This window comes from Bos javanicus, chromosome 6 (assembly GCF_032452875.1).
Source record: "Bos javanicus breed banteng chromosome 6, ARS-OSU_banteng_1.0, whole genome shotgun sequence".
Classification (NCBI taxonomy): domain Eukaryota; kingdom Metazoa; phylum Chordata; class Mammalia; order Artiodactyla; family Bovidae; genus Bos; species Bos javanicus.
The window spans coordinates 100255816-100273375 of record NC_083873.1 but is presented as its reverse complement, the minus strand read 5'-3'; the positions used below and the strand labels follow the sequence as shown (position 1 = coordinate 100273375).

At 40.2% G+C, this 17560-nt stretch overlaps 1 protein-coding gene across 1 annotated transcript in view; it reads right to left on the bottom strand.

Annotated features, from left to right (window-relative positions):
* Positions 1–17052, bottom strand: part of ARHGAP24 (Rho GTPase activating protein 24) — a 914624-nt gene extending 897572 nt beyond the window's left edge. Inside the window, exon 1 of the mRNA XM_061420700.1 lies at positions 17002–17052. The gene's annotated coding sequence lies outside the window, so the exon portion shown is untranslated. The remainder of the gene's footprint in view (positions 1–17001) is intronic.
* Positions 17053–17560: the final 508 nt, after the last annotated feature.

The window sequence follows — 17560 nt, the reverse complement described above, 5'->3', positions numbered from 1 at the left end:
GAGGCCTGGAGTGCTGCGATTCATGGGGTCGCAAAGAGTCGGACAGGACTGCATGACTGAACTGAACTGAACTGAACTGAGGGACATTCTTGAACTAATTGGGTAACTCCCTGAGGTGGATACGAGTGGAAATGGAAGAGAGATTGCGTATTTAGAAGAATGTTCAAAGATATATCTTTTCTTTTAGTTCAGGCAAATATCCTTTACAACAGTAACTCTCAACCCTGAATACACATTGAAATCATCTGCAAACCTTTGATAAACATTGATGGCTAGACTCCAACCTGAGAGATTCTGATTTAATTGGCTGGAGGTAGAGAACTGCCATAGGAAGTGTTAACTATCCCTTCACGCTGATTCTAATATGCTGCCAACATTAGAAATTTTGCTCTAGAAAATTGCTTCTCTGTTCTTGGCTATTCAGTGGCAGCTGCAAAGTTTTAGGAGGGTCTTGGATGAAGCAAGCTGTTGAAAGCTAGGAGACTTAGAAACATATACTGAAGCTGTGTCTGCACATCAACCCACCTATTAACTTAGGTTATATTATTTGGAGGTGAGTGAGGGCATTATTTTTTATTTTAATAACATTTTATTTAAAGGTAAAGTCAATCAAAAACAGTAGAATCAGAGTGCATTTTGCTTTTTCCTCAATTCAATTTGAATTAATTTAAAATTATATTTTGATCTGTTTTCTTTAAGAAATCATCATTCAATTCAATTCAGTTGCTCAGTCGTGTCCAACTCTTTGGACCCCATGAACAGCAGCATGCCAGGCCTCCCTGTTCATCACCAATTCCCAGAGCCTAACCAAACTCATGTCCATTGATTGGTGATGCCATCCAAACATCTCATCCTGTCATCACCTTCTCCTCCTGCCCTCAATCTTTCCCAGCATCAGGATCTTTTCCAATGAGTCAGCTCTTCACATCAGGTGGCCAAAGTATTGGAGTTTCAGCTTCAGCATCAGTCCTTCCAATGAACACCCAGGATTGATCTCCTTTAGGATGGACTGGTTGGATCTCCTTGCAGTCCAAGGGACTCTTTGAGTCGCCTCAACACCACAGATCAAATGCATCAATTCTTTGGTGCTCAGCTTTCTTTAGAGTCCAACTCTCACATCCATACGTGACTACTGGAAAAACCATAGCCTTGACCAGACAGATCTTTGTTGGCAAAGTAATCTCTCTGCTTTTTAATATGCTGTCTAGGTTGGTCATAACTTTCTGTCCAAGGAGTAAACGTCTTTTAATTTCATGGCTGCAATTACCATCTCCAATTTTTGGAGCCCAGAAAAATAAAGTCAGCCACTGTTTCCACTGTTTCCCATCTATTTCCCATGAAATGATGGGACCAGATGCCATAATCTTCATTTTCTGAATGTTGAGCTTTAAGCAAACTTTTTCACTCTCCTCTTTCACTTTCATCAAGAGGCTTTTTAGTTCCTCTTTACTTTCTGCCATAAGGGTGGTGTTATCTGCATATCTGAGGTTATTGACATTATTCCCGGCAAACTTGATTCCAGCTTGTGCTTCCTCCAGCCCAGCATTTCTCATGATGTACTCTGCATAGAAGTTAAATAAGCAGGGTGACAATATACAGCCTTGATGTACTCCTTTTCCTATTTGGAACCAGTCTGTTGTTCCATGTCCAGTTCTAACTGTTGCTTCCTGACCTGCATACAGGTTTCTCAAGAGGCAGGTCAGGTGGTCTGGTATTCCGATCTCTTGAAGAATTTTCCACAGTTTATTGTGATCCACACAGTCAAAGGCTTTGGCATAGTCAATAAAGCAGAAATTGTTGTTTCTCTGGAACTCTCTTGCTTTTTCGATGATCCAGCAGATGTTGGCAATTTGATCTCTGGTTCCTCTGCCTTTTCTAAAACCAGCTTGAACATCTGGAAGTTCATGGTTAACATATTGCTGAAGCCTGGCTTGGAGAATTTTGAGCATTACTTTACTAGTGTATGAGATGAGTGCAATTGTGCAGTAGTTTGAGCATTCTTTGGCATTGCCTTTCTTTGGGATTGGAATGAAAACTGACCATTTCCAGTCCTGTGGCCACTGCTGAGTTTTCCAAATTTGCTGGCATATTGAGCCCAGCACTTTCACAGCATCATCTTTCAGGATTTGAAATAACTCAACTGGAATTCCATCATCCCCACTAGCTTTGTTCGTAGTGATGCTTTCTAAGGCCCACTTGACTTCACATTCCAGGATGTCTGGCTCTAGGTGAGTGATCACATCATCATGATTATCTGGGTCACGAAGATCTTTTTTGTATAGTTCTTCAAGAAATGGAGTAGTCATCATGGTCAACAAAAGAATCCGAAAAGCACTACTTGGATGCAATCTCAAAAATGACAGAATGATCTCTGTTCGTTTCCAAGGCAAACCGTTCAATATCACAGTAATCCAAGTCTATGCCCCAAACAGTAATCCTGAAGAAGCTGAATTTGAACGGTTCTATGAAGACCTACGAGATCTTTTAGAACTAACACCCCCAAAGGATGTCCTTTTCATTATAGGGGACTGGAATGCAAAAGTAGGAAGTCAAGAAACACCTGGAGTAATAGCTAAATTTGGTCTTGGAATACGTAATGAAGCAGGGCAAAGACTAATAGAGTTTTGCCAAGAAAACGCACTGGTCATAGCAAACACCCTCTTCCAACAACAAAGAAGAAGACTCTACACATGGACATCACCACATGGTCAACACTGAAATCAGACTGATTATATTCTTTGCAGCCAAAGATGGAGAAGCTCTATACAATCAGCAAAAACAAGACCAGGAGCTGACTGTGGCTCAGACCATGAACTCCTTATTGCCAAATTCAGACTTAAACTGAAGAAAGTAGGGAAAACCACTAGACCATTCAGGTATGACCTAAATCAAATCCCTTATGATTACACAGTGGAATTGAGAAATAGATTTAAGGGACTAGATCTGATAGATAGAGTGCCTGATGAACTATGGATGGAGGTTCATGACATTTTACAAGATACAGGGATCAAGACCATCCCCATGGAAAAGAAATGCAAAAAAGCAAAATGGCTGTCTGAGGAGGCCTTATAAATAGCTGTGAAAAGAAGAGAAGTGAAAAGCAGAGGAGAAAAAGAAAGATATAAACATCTGAATGCAGAGTTCCAAAGAATAGCAAGGAGAGATAAGAAAGCCTTTCTCAGCGATCAATGCAAAGAAATAGAGGAAAACAATAGAATGGGAAAGACTAGAGATCTCTTCAAGAAAATCGGAGATACCAAGGGAACATTTCACGCAAAGATCGGCTCTATAAAGGACAGAAATAGTATGTACCTAATAGAAGCAGAAGATATTAAGAAGAGGTGGCAAGAATACACAGAAGAACTGTACAAAAAAGATCTTCATGACCAAGATAATCACGATGGTGTGATCATTCACCTAGAGCCAGACATCCTGGAATGTGAAGTCAAGTGGGCCTTAGAAAGCATCACTATGAACAAAACTAGTGGAGGTGATGGAATTCCAGTGGAGCTATTTCAAATCCTGAAAGATGACGCTGTGAAAGTGCTGCACTCAATATGCCAGCAAATTTGGAAAACTCAGCAGTGGCCACAGGACTGGAAAAGGTCAGTTTTCATTCCAATCCCAAAGAAAGGCAATGCCAAAGAATGCTCAAACTACTGAACAATTGCACTCATCTCACATGCTAGTAAAGTAATGCTCAAAATTCTCCAAGCCAGGCTTGAGCAATATGTGAACCTTGAACTTCCAGATGTTCAAGCTGGTTTTAGAAAAGGCAGAGGAACCAGAGATCAAATTGCCAACATCTGCTGGATCATGGAAAAAGCAAGAGAGTTCCAGAAAAACATCTATTTCTGCTTTATTGACTATGCCAAAGCCTTTGACTGTGTGGATCACAATAAACTGTGGAAAACTCTGAAAGACCTGCCTCTTGAGAAACCTATATGCAGATCAGGAAACAACAGTTAGAACTGGACATGGAACAACAGACTGGTTCTAAATAGGAAAAGGAGTACATCAAGGCTGTATATTGTCACCCTGCTTATTTAATTTACATGCAAAGTACATCATGAGAAACGCTGGGTTGGAGGAAGCACAAGCTGGAATCAGGATTGCCAGGAGAAATATCAATAACCTCAGATATGCAGATGACACCACCCTTATGGCAGAAAGGAAAGAAGAACTAAAAAGCCTCTTGATGAAAGTGAAAGAGGAGAGTGAAAAAGTTGGCTTAAAGCTCAACATTCAGAAAACGAAGATTATAGCATCTGGTCCCATCATTTCGTGGGAAATAGATGGGGAAACAGTGGAAACAGTGTCAGACTTTATTTTGGGGGGCTCCAAAATCACTGCAGATGGTGACTGCAGCCATGAAATTAAAAGATGCTTAATCCTTGGAAGAAAAGTTATGACCAACCTAGATAACATATTGAAAAGCAGAGACATTACATTGCCAACAAAGGTCTGTCTAGTCAAGGCTATGGTTTTTCCAGTAGTCATGTATGGATGTGAGAGTTGGACTGTGAAGAAAGCTGAGCACCAGAGAATTGATGCTTTTGAACTATGGTATTTGAGAAGACTCTTGAGAGTCCCTTGGACTGCAAGGAGATCCAACCAGTCCATTCTGAAGGAGATCAGCCCTGGGATTTCTTTGGAAGGAATGATGCTAAAGCTGAAACTCCAGTACTTTGGCCACTTCATGCAAAGAGTTGACTCATTGGAAAAGACCCTGATGCTGGAAAGGATTGGGGGCAGGAGCAGAAGGGGATGACAGAGGATGAGATGGCTGGATGGTATCACTGACTTGATGGACGTGAGTCTGAGTGAACTCCAGGAGTTGGTGATGGACAGGGAGTCCTGGCGTGCTGAGATTCATGGGGTCACAAAGAGTCGGACACGACTGAACAACTGAACTGAACTGAACTCTATGTATTCTTGTCACCTCTTTTTAATATTTTCTGCTTCCGTTAGGTCGCAGTCCTTTATTGAGCCCATCTTTGCATGAAATGTTCCCTTGGTATCTCTAATTTTCCTGAAGAGATCTCTAGTCTTTCCCATTCTATTATTTTCCTCTATTTCTTTGCATTGATTGCTGAGGAAGGCTTTCTTATCTCTTCTCACTATTCTTTGGAACTCTGCAATCAAATGGGTGTATCTTTCCTTTTCTTCTTTGATTTTCACTTCCCTTCTTTTCACAAATAAATTTCACAAATAAAATAATATTTTGATCTATTTTCTTTAAGAAATCATCATTACCATCTTATAAAAGTTAGAGGATGTCATTTGCATTGGTGGGAAACGACCCCTGCCCCTGAGCCATGTATTATCCTTGTAGGGAAGAACTTTGTACTCAGGCAGATCTCAGCTTGAGTTATGACCTGGGTGTCCATAGAAGTGCATTGCTCAAATCTCCTTTTAGTAGAATCTGCTCATGGGATCACAGTTGACTGGCAGCCCCCTGATGTCTACACCTTTGGGTCCAATTCAGGGCTCAGAGAGTCCATGCTTCCCCTGGGCTGCTCCCAACCCAAGACTGAGTGGCAGGGGAACTAGAACCTGGCCATTTCTCTCCAGTGCTGCTGCTGCTGCTAAGTCTCTTCAGTGGTGTCCAACTCTGTGCGACCCCATAGACGGCAGCCCACCAGGCTCCTCTGTCCCTGGGATTCTCCAGGCAAGAATACCGGAGTGGGTTGCCATTTCCTTCTCCAATGTATGAAAGTGAAAAGTGAAAGTGAAGTCGCTCAGTCGTGTCCGACTCTTAGAGACCCCATGGACTACAGCCCACCAAGCTCCTCCGTCCGTGGGATTTTCCAGGCAAGAGTACTGGAGTGGGGTGCCATTGCCTTCTCCATCTTCCCAGTGCAGGACTCCTCTAATGGGCATCTTTTGTCCAGGGATTCCCTGAGGCACTGGCCTGGCTGAGACTTCCATTCAGTCTGTGACTTTTGCTTCCTTTCCTCTCCTTTCCTGGGTGTCAGACCTGTATCATTGTCTGAAGGCTCTCCTGCTCCCTGTCTTCCACAGGCATTTCCCTCAATAAATCTCCTACAAATCGAATTTCATCTTTGTGTTCACTTATCAGAGGACACAAATGGACTTATGACTCTGACACCACGTGACACTAGGACAGCTAATAACCTTCCATGAGCTTTAGCTTCTTCATCTGCTAAAATGGAGAGTGAAAACTATAAGGGGTTCTGCGAAGATTGAACGATATATATATGTGTGTGTGTGTGTGTGTATATATATAGATAGATAGATATACACTTTAATGTTCCACTTTTATCCTTTAAGAATCTAGAAACAACCAGGCTACTTGGCTTTCAAGACTCTGCAACTCCAACCACTCAACTACTGCATTAGATTGAAATGCTTCAAACCAGATTGAGTGCTAAAGACAGACAGTAGAGAAGAAAACATCAGTGTCAATGAATGAGATATATTATCAGTGAACAATGTAGCCAACTTCCTGGAACACAGAAGGAAGTAAATAAATATTAATATTTCTTTTCAGCTTTTATGGCCACACACACTTCCTTCACATCATTGAACTTTTGGTCTATAACTTATGTTTTATGCACTATGTGCGTGGGGTATAGGACATGATGAATGGGAGAGGGAATATAGAAAAGCAAAGGAGTTTCTTAAAAAAAGATAAAATATGTGATGTGATAGATGTGTTAATTAACTACATGGGAAGAAACCTTTTATAACGTATGCATGTGTGCTAAGTCATTCACTCATGTCTGACTCTTTATGACTCCATGGACTGTAACCTGCCAGGCTCTTCTATCCATGGGATTCTCCAGGAAAGAATACTGGAGTAGCTTGCCATTTCCTCCCTCCAGGGGATGTTCCTGACCCAGGGATGGAACCTGCATCTCCTGTGTCTCCTGCATTGTCAAGTGGATTCTTTACAACTGAGCCACCTAGGAATCCCTTTATAACATATACATATATCAAATTATCATGAGGTATACTTTATATAGAGCCAGACATCCTGGAATGTGAAGTCAAGTGGCCCTTAGGAAGCATCACTACAAACAAAGCTAGTGGAGGTGGTGGAATTCCAGTTGAGCTATTTCAAATCCTAAAAGATGAAGCTGTGAAAGTGCTGCACTCAATATGGCAGCAAATTTGGAAAACTCAGCAGTGGCCACAGGACTGAAAAAGGTCAGTTTTCATTCCAATCCCAAAGAAAGGCAATGCCAAAGAATGCTCAAACTACTGCATAATTGCACTCATCTCACACGCTAGTAAAGTAACACTCAAAATTCTCCAAACCAGGCTTCACAAAACGTGAACCATGAACTTCCAGATGTTCAAACTGGCTTTAGAAAAGGCAGAGGAAACAGAGATCAAATTGCCAACATCTGCTGGATCATCACAAAAGCAAGAGAGTTCCAGAAAAACATCTATTTCTGCTTTATTGACTATGCCAAAGCCTTTGACTGTGTGGATCACAATAAACTGTGGAAAATTCTTCAAGAGATCGGAATACCAGACCACATGATCTGCCTCTTGAGAAACGTGAATGAAGGTCAAGAAGTAACAGTTAGAAGTGGACATGGAACAACAGACTGGTTCCAAATAGAAAAAGGAGTATGTCAACGCTGTATATTGTCACCCTGCTTGTTTAACTTATATGCAGAGTACATCATGATGAAATGCTGGACTGGAAGAAGCACAAGCTGGAATCAAGATTGCCGGGAGAAATATCAATAACCTCAGATATGCAGATGACACCACCCTTATGGTAGAAAGTGAAGAAGAACTAAAAAGCCTTTTGGGAGAGTGAAAGAGGAGAGTGAAAAAGTTGGCTTAAAACATTCAGAAAACTAAGATCATGGCATCTAGTCCCATCACTTCGTGGCAAATAGATGGGAAAACAGTGGAAACAGTGGCTGACTTTATTTTGGGGGGGAGCTCCAATATCACTGCACATGGTGACTGCAGCCATGAAATTAAAAGACGCTTGCTCCTTGGAAGGAAAGTTATGACCAACCTAGACAGCATGTTAAAAAGCAGAGAGATTACTTTGTCAACAAAGGTCTGTCTAGTCAAGGCTATGGTTTTTCCAGTAGTCATGTATGGATGTGAGAGTTGGACTGTGAAGAAAGCTGAGCACCGAAGAATTGATGCTTTTGAAGTGTGGTGTTGGAGAAGACTCTTGAGAGTCCCTTGGGCTGCAAGGAGATCCAACCAGTCCATCCTAAAGGAAATCAGTCCTGAATATTCATTGGAAGGACTGATGTTGAGGCTGAAACTCCAGTACTTTGGCCACCTGATGTGAAGAGTTGACTCATTTGAAAAGACCCTGATGCTGGGAAAGATTGAGGACAGGAGGGGAAGGGGACAACAGAGGATGAGATGGTTGGATGGCATCACTGACTCATTGGATATGAGTTTGAAAAACTCCAGGAGTTGGTGATGGACAGGGAGGCCTGGTGTGCTGCATCAGGGGTCGCAAAAAGTTGGACACAACTGAGCGACTGAACTGAACTGATGCTTTATTAATATATCTTACAATTTTACTTATCAATTATACTTCAATAATGTTTGAAAAAGAAGAGAAAAAGGGGTTTCTCAATACAAATACAATAAATATCAGAGTAGAGTAGATGCATGTACCATTTATGTGATAGTATTCACGTAGCCTGAGACAGATGCACAAAATAAAAATAAAACCCTCCAAAAGTTTTTCCTTATGCATATTTTTATACATATTTATTAAATATGGAACTTGTTGACTGCCAAAGTTTATCTCAAAATCAGAGCATAATAAAATACAAGCATGTATGTTGTCAATATCTCTGAGCCTAAAGTCAGATTCCTACAAGTTTCTGCCTGGTTTCAAAGGTATATCTCTTCACAAAATTGTTCACAGTCCAAATGAACACAAATTTGCTCCCCCCAGAAGCTAGCCAACAGATACCATGAAGGAATCTTGCAATAAACCAACAATACTATCAACAAAGTTAGGGGGATGGAAGAAGAGAAATAGAGACAGTATTACTTGTTTCTCCAAAATATAAATAAAAGTGAAAAACTGTATTTAAAATCCAGTCAGTTCTGCTGGAACATGACATATGCAGTCCATAAAATTACCTTGCTTTGCAAAAGCACACAATAAAAGCCAGAGGGCTTGTGAGAAAATGAGTCCTGGAATGCAACTCTCAGAAACCACATCAGTGACAAATTTTTTTTAAAGACTGAAACCTAATAAAAATGGTAGCACAATTTTATACACGTGAAATAGTTTCAAAATGCATAAATACTACAACAAACATGGCACTTTACCTTGAAAAAGACATGAAGATTACATAAGGGTTGCACCTGTGAGTCATTGTAAAATGATGGAAGGAGGGTTACCTGAAATGGATCTGAAAGTTCTAACATCAGATGTGAGTGAGTGTGGCTTCTAATACATACCTGGTAGAACTTGAGATGCGAGCATGTGTGTTGTGTGAATTCCTATGCAACTGGATTCAGCTGACTGCAGTTCATTACATCCACCTGTATTTTTTTTTTTTTTTTACAAACAAAACTGTTCAAAGCACAGACAAAATCTGTGTTGTGCTCAAAATTTCCTAAAACATCAACTGTGTCGGAGCAATTTCACGTTTTCAAAACCCGGATTATAGCAGAACTTACCGTCTGTTGTAAGATCCATAAGGATTTTTTTTTTTCATTGAAAGGAGGTATTTCATTAAGACATGACACATCTTTGAACTAATCATTTAAGTAAAATGCAAAATAACAAGTTGTTAATTAGTCCCCTGGATAAAATATTTATATACACTAAACTTAAAGGAAAGTAGAACATAGATTGGGGTCTTTCTAATATTGGTTTGCTATTTTTTAAAGAAGCCATTACTGATCAAATCATTTCCTGACCTTATAAAATAAGAAAGCAAAGAGGGAATTAATCTTCTAGATTCTAAAATATACATATCTCTTTTCCTTCATATTTTTCTTTTTTTTTCCTTCATATTTAGAGTTGACATTACTAATATTTTTTATGGCCAAGTTTTTATCTCTGTCAGCATCTCATGCCCTGGCACCCATGCATTTCACACCAATCTAGGCAAACACCAGCCCTTGCACCAGTCATTAAGAGAACCATATGGTCTTTTGGTTCCATTTGGCTATTCATTAAGTGGGTGACTGTGAACATAGACTCCAAGGCAACAGAGATCATTTCAAGGCATTTCTTTAAGATAAAGTTCAAAACTCGATTTTAGAGTTCCTCCCAAAACTCTTACCATAGGAACTGTGGACTTCAAATTGCAATCCATTTGCAAGGAATGTAAAAGCTAAAATTTTGCCTTCATATGGTATTACAGGTTTGCCAAGTCCTTTCACAAAACTATTACTTCATTTAATTTAATGTAATTACCTCTCCCTGTATCAACTGCACACTTTGAATCCTTTTCCTATTCATTCCATTTTTCTGTCTCATCTGTGTTATTTGAAATCTTTCCAACCTACTTATGGAAAACAAGATTTCACCAAGCATTTCCAGAAATATGTTACATCAAGTGTTTGAAGAGATCAGTTACAGCTAACATATGTAAAGCACCTGGGGAAACCTGCAGCAGAATTGAAATTGATCGTGCATCAGTTGAGTCACTCAACTGTTGAGCTCCTCAATTACTTAGAACACATAAGTCTTTTGTGTTTGATTGGTTGGTTTCAGTTTTGCATTCTGGAGGGTAGAACAAGCTATCAAAGGAGGCTATAGGGGGAAGATCCAATCAAGTTCTGTTTTCCATGAGGAGAAACATCCTAAATGTCCTAAATACCACCAGCTTTTTGTGCACAAGATGGGGTGAGTTACCCGACTGGTGAATTTCAGAGAAGAACTGGACATGACTAGCCCAGCTCCTTCGGCCTCTCCCTCCCCTATGATGCAGGTAACTATAGAGTGTAGGCATTCGGTTCTGTTATTCCAAGTCCCATGTTTTACACAGTAGATTCTGCCTTTACCCAAGATCTGGGAGTTCGCATCAAGGGAGTGTTAGGATACGGTGCCTTGAGCCAGGAATACTGAGAAACAGACATGTAGTATAATCTGGCAAGCGAAAACAATACTGAATCATGAGGCACTGGGTGAAGTCAGGCTCTGTCTGTGATTGACTCCTGGTGGTTTCTGGGGGCTTTATATTGCACCAGGCAACTGACTTGCAGAGTTGTGTGAAAGTGAAATCGCTCAGTCGTGTCCGACTCTTTTCGACCCATGGACTGTAGCCCACCAAGCTCCTCCGTCCTTGGGATTCTCCAGGCAAGAATACTGGAGTGGGTTGCCATTTCCTTCTCCAGGGGATCTTCCTGACCCAGGGATAGAACCCAGGTCTCCCACATTGCAGGCAGACACTTTAACCTCTGCACCACCAGGGAAGCCCTTAAATACCAGAATACAGTCTCTCAGAAAACCTCCTATAGAGACACAGAACTTCAGATCCAAGTACTAACATCAAAGATTTCAAGGGAGGAGAGGAAGCCAGGTTGAAAGAAGCAGCAGGAGGAGGCGAGAGAGGGGGTGCCAAAGGGGTAGCCTTACAGAGGTCTCCTGCCACCTACAGATACCCAGGCATTATGGGACTTTTCCCTGGGCCTCCAGAGAAAGGAGGACTGGAACTCGGCCCTACCACAAATCAGACCAGATCAGAACCAGAATTCGAGTTCTCTGCCAAGAGGAGGTGATCAGTTTCCAATCCTCAGCTCAGGCTGAGGGCCCTTCGACCAGATTCCTGCATCCAGGACCGGGGGACTAGAAAAACGGGGAAGGATAGGAAGGGTTAAGGAGAGAAAAGAGAGAGGGAAAGGGAGGGAGGTCAATAAAGTCTCTTCTTCCTTACCAGTCGGGGCACTCTGGCCAGGTGTCTGCGTCAGGAGGAGACCAGGGACAAAAGGGTCCCCAGTTGCGGCTTCTGGGTCTGGTCCATTGGCAGGCAAGCTGGCCCCTGAGTACCCCGAGTGGTCAGGATATCAGTCTCAGTGAAGAAGAGTCCCCGCCAGAGTCGCCAACATCACAGTTGTGTGGTGTGCTTATAATCAGTGCAGCCTTGGTGGCAGCTTTAGGACTTGTATTTTAAAGGAATAGGTCACTATGCAGTTCTACATTTGGCGGAGGACTGCAGCTTACCATGGCTTGTCCACAGGTGTGTGACTGTGTTTCATAGAGTGAGAGGCTGTTTTTACACAAGCAGGGCTTTCCACACCTTAAATCATGCCGTGTGGGCCACAGAGACCTTCAGAAGCGGACTGCTGTAGCATGACTTTGAAGTATCTATCGTTGTGGACAGCAGGTGAAACTATTTTTGTTTATGTTACTATGTTTCTCAACCATGTCAGTGGAACACCAGTGGCTCCATGCTCAAGAATCTGCCTGCCAATGCAGGAGACGTAGGCTCGATCCCTGGGTCGGGAAGATCCCCTGGAGAAGGAAATGGCAACCCATTCCAGTATTCTTGCCTGGGCAATCCCATAGGCAGAGGAGCCTGGAGGGCTACAGTCCACGAGGTCACAAAACAGTCAAACACAACTTAACGACTACAACAACTCTTTATATAGGCATTGTCTTTAATCACATACCTAAATTCTGTGAGCACTTTTGGATCGCACATAGGTGAGGTCCTAGTTGAAAATTTTTGCATCAAGTAGCATTTTCTTGAAGAACATAGGGAGATACCTCTTCTCACTGAACCCTTTTAAGGCTACAAGCTTTAAAAAAATATCAATGATAGTGTGAGTTTAGGAATCTGCTGAACATGTTTCTCCAGCTGGAGGAAGGATAAAGAGGAGAAGTTTTCTCTAGGAGATTTCATTTCATTTCTAGCAATTTCATAGCCAGAGCAGTAGAATCAACCACCATGAAAAAAGAGAGAGTGGTGGACTTATTAGTAAACAGAATCCACACTAAATCACCATCAGAATGCACCCCCCACACACAAAAAAAGGCTCAAGAGTATGCCAAATAATAATGGAAAGACCCCAGCAAAGTCCTAAACTTGCTCAGCATATCTCAAGCATCCCTTTCTTGGAAAAGAGATGGTGTTCATAAATGCGTTTTTCCTCAAGACCTGGTAATTCTCTAGGGCCAAAGGTAATATATTTATAGGTGATTTCTCCCAGTTGAATTCAAGTTTCCAAATCATCGATTCTGAAAATCTGGCATCCTAGTCAGACCAAAATCAAGACTGTGCATGCTATTCTCAGAACTCAATGAATCTCTTCTAGAATCTGAGTTTGGGAAACACAATTTTCTCTGGAAAAACTATTGTAGGAGCTAAGTATTGTTCTTTTTTTTTTCTAAATTTGGTGAGAATGGGGCCAGTGCTTTAATAATCTTGTGACCCCCTTTTCTAAAAAAATTAGGTACAAAAACTTTGCAATAAATTAATGTTATTTCCGAAGTTGTAAAGGAGTTAACCCATTCCATGAGAAACAAATCAGGCTGCAGCTGTTGAAGGAAATTTACCCTCTGCAGCCAGTAAGACATCTCTGTTGAGGCTAGACAGAATGAGAAATTAGTAAGCACAATTTTTTTCACTAATTCTCTAAAATCACAAAGGCCACATAATTTGATTCTGAGCTCTAATTCATTTGACCAGTAAAATGCAAGGGACTTTACATTTGTACTTTAATTTTTGTTGAGGAATTTAGTAGTGGGCAGAGATTTATATTTAGGACCTCTAGTTTTTTGGTGTGTTATTATTGGAATAGCTCCATTCGGTCATTTGATATTATTACAAAACTTCTAAAAAACTTGGACAATGTAGCTAGATAGTAGTTTGAGTTGGGAATAAAAAGAAGAGAGTTTTCAGCTGCAGCACAGACTGTCCTTTTGGACACTTCTGAGGGAATAGGGTCTCTCTCTCTCTCACTGGCTTCCCAAGCAGGTCCTCAACAAGTCAGAGATCAGTGGTGGTAGGACAACAGCCTCATGGCGGTAGGGGCAGGACATCTTGATCGACTACAGAGTTTCTCAACTAAGACAACAGCAGCCATCTTACTTTTCATAGCCTTAATGGTTAAGCTCCATGAAGTTAAAAAAAAAAAACAAAACACACACACACAACCCCCTGGAGAATATTTTGAGTGGTAGTGGTCTTGGGACATTCTTTCCTCCCCTTGGGTTTCTGTAACGAGGCATTTCCAAAGTTTCTCCTCCCAGAAAGTCAGTGAGCTGACCTATGAGTTTGAGAAAGGAATTAGGTAGATGCAGTTCGGTCCCTATTGCCTACATCCTGGAGGGAGCCAGTTAATCTGAGATGGTATACACACTCCACCTGTCTTTCAGTGGAACAAGGGCCAACTTCCACCCAGGATCTTCCCAACTGCCTGCTCTGGCTGAGCTTGGAGTTTGGTATTAAGATTATCATCACTTCCCCAAGTCACAGTCTCTAATATCAGTTTTATCAATCATAAAGGACAAAGGTAATATTTTGATTTGTTTGATCTCTATCTGTCTTACCCCATACATATAGGTATGTGTGTGTTATTAACCCAAGCAGTGAAATGAAGACTAACTTACTTTTTAAACAAGGTTTAAGGACATACAAAGTGAGAGAAGAGGACTCACACACAAAATTCAGTCCAGTGAGGCAATACAGAAAAGCTTTGATTTAGGGTTTGAGAACCATGAACCTATACCAAATAAAGCTACTGAGAAAACTTGTCCCCTCTAGTTTCCAAATGAGAAAATTTAGCAAAATTCCAAGTACAATATTTTAAATTTCATGTCCATTTAGGTTTTAAGTAAGTAAAGGGAATTTCTTGGGATTATTTGAGTATCTAAGCTTAAGAGGGCAAGAGTGTAATATGCCTTAAAGCAAGAATAAGGTCATAGAAAATTTATGATGAAATCAAGAGCAAAAGCACAGCTATTGGCAGGCACACTGTGTATTACACAAGAAGATAAACTACCTTCTTTTACTTCCCTCGTCATCACACCTTTAGCATCTGCTGTCAGGCTGAAACATTCAATATGGTTATTTGCAAGACAGAAATGTATAGAATGAGAAGTTGGAATGCTACAGAAAATCAAGGAATGGAAAAACAAACAGGGTATTTTCTTCAGTTCAGTTGCTCAGTCGTGTCCAACTCTTTGCAACCCCACGGACTGCAGCACACCAGGCTTCCCTAAGAAATACTAAAGTATTTTCTTAGTAGTGTTCAATTCACCTAGTAAGGCTCAATTTGACCATATTGTCACAGACCATGACAACACTTCTATTTGGCCTTTAAGGTCTTGAGGGTACTTTTTTATATGTCACTCCCAGCAATTCTCTTGAATTACTTCTTATAAAAAATTTTTTTCATTAAAAAAATAAACTAAAGCTTAGTGATGTTCATGGTTTAAGGTAAATCCATTTGCCACAACTAAGAATGGCACATCAGAAGCAGAGAGCTTAAAACCCTCATCTTCCTTCTAATACAAGATTATTTTCTGTAATCCATGCTTTTACACAGATGGTAAGTTAGAGGTATTTTTCTCAGTAAAAACTCAGCCCTCTCTGACCAGAGAAGGGTGAATTAGAGTTTCCTTACTTCCCTAACATGGACAATGAGATAATCCCATTCATTTCTTTGCTTTTCTCAAGTGAATTTACAAAAAAAAAGATAAACATGATCTACATTCATGAAAAAAATGGTTAAAAATTTTTTTTCATATTCTAGTGCTACCCAAATGTTGCCAGTCTCAAATTCTCTGCAAAAGATTGGAAGATGGAATTCAAAACATCTCAACAGTGAATAGTAATCCAAGCCTCTGATTCATCCTCAATCCTACCACGAATAACCACCTAACTCACTAAAGCTATTCCAAAAGATAAACAAGCTAAAGAAGCTGGATTAACATTAAAAATTAGGGTAGGGTAACACTAAGCTCTTGACTGACATGACCTCTTAAAAGTTGTGATCAAGTGTATGTGACTGTATGGAGAACACACACACACACAAAGACATACACACATACCATGAGCCAGTAACTGACTATATTCTGTGTAATTAAGTCCAAAACAGACTTGTAATGAGTTACTTTGGCTCTGAAGAGCTCAGAAGACTTGAGGAGCTAGACCCTTCCAGATAGTTTAGTCTGAAACTTCTTAGCTGTTCCTTTTACTAACATAAGTCAAATCCAAAACTTTCCCCCCTACTAGTACTTCAGAAGTTATATGGAGTGGAAAAAAACAATCCTCAAGAAACTGACTCCTCTATCAGGGATCAAAAATGTACACCCTAAGAACACCCAGTTTTTGCATAGTTCACTTCTATTGGAGAATTTTAATTCTTTTAGATTTCCCCATTCATTTCTTCCTCTTGTCCAACTACTGACAATCTTCCTCCATCTCTGTTGTTACCTCATGGTTGACTGAAAAGACAAGAGTTAATCTGCAGAAATCTTTTGACTAAACCCAGGCTGACTGTGTTTTATCCTTAGATAATTGGCTTCACAAAGATGATCTTGCCACTGAATATGAACTATAGACTAAAGATTGTTATTCATAATTGAGGCTGACATTTCACACAACCTCTCACCAGCACAACATTCACTTTAAACCCAGAGAAATGAAAATGAAGGTCACATACTTAGTTTATCTGCAGCTCACCCACTTGAACACATCTGTGATCTTTGGATCACTGAAATGTGATTTTTCAGAGGGCAAAAATAATACAGGCTCTTCATTTTCACCCATCCTTATAATAAAAACTACCAAAAATGGAAGAAAATCATTATGCCAAACTTAGAGCAACAGATATCTTGTCAAAACACAGCTCACATAGTAAAGCCAGCTTATCTCTCATAAGAAACTCATATAGCCTCAGAATTTTGTTTGGTAAGAAATACAGCTTTTGCAGAACAGAATTGGTATAAATCTTTACTGAAAGAAAAGACTAGGATTTTATTTGTATCAACTTTTGTGGCTTGCCTACTCTATTGCCATTTACTTCCGACATAAACGATAAATGAATAAATTCTATCCGGATACTCACAGCAGAGAGCTCAGTTCTGGCCCCTAACATCAGACGTCGCCGCTGCCGACTGAATGCTACTGTTGGGAGGTGCTTTTATTTTCCTAACAAAGTAGCACCCTCTAGTGGCTTTTCAAAATTATTAAGTACAGGCCAAACATGTGACATAATTGTTTACTATCCAATTATGCAATGTCAAAACAGGTGAGAACAAAAGCTTGCTCAGAGCCTTATAGGATGCACATGTGAAACTCATTCCATGTTTTCCCTAGGAATGTGGCTTTTAAAGGAAAATATGTTTAAACATCATTCCTATTTCATAGATATAGTGCACCTCTGAGAAAAATATACCTTTCCCTGGTAATACTTTATTATAATTTGATATTACTAATATTATCATTGCTGTTAATATTAATAAAAATGCACTTTACTATACTGGAAAATGCATTCTGGAATACAGTAAATAATGCAAAAAATACATTGTTTTGCATGTATTATCTCATTTAAAATTCACTATAAATACATAATCTCAATTTTAAAAAGAACTCTAGGGAATTTAAAACCTTAGAATAATTAAATA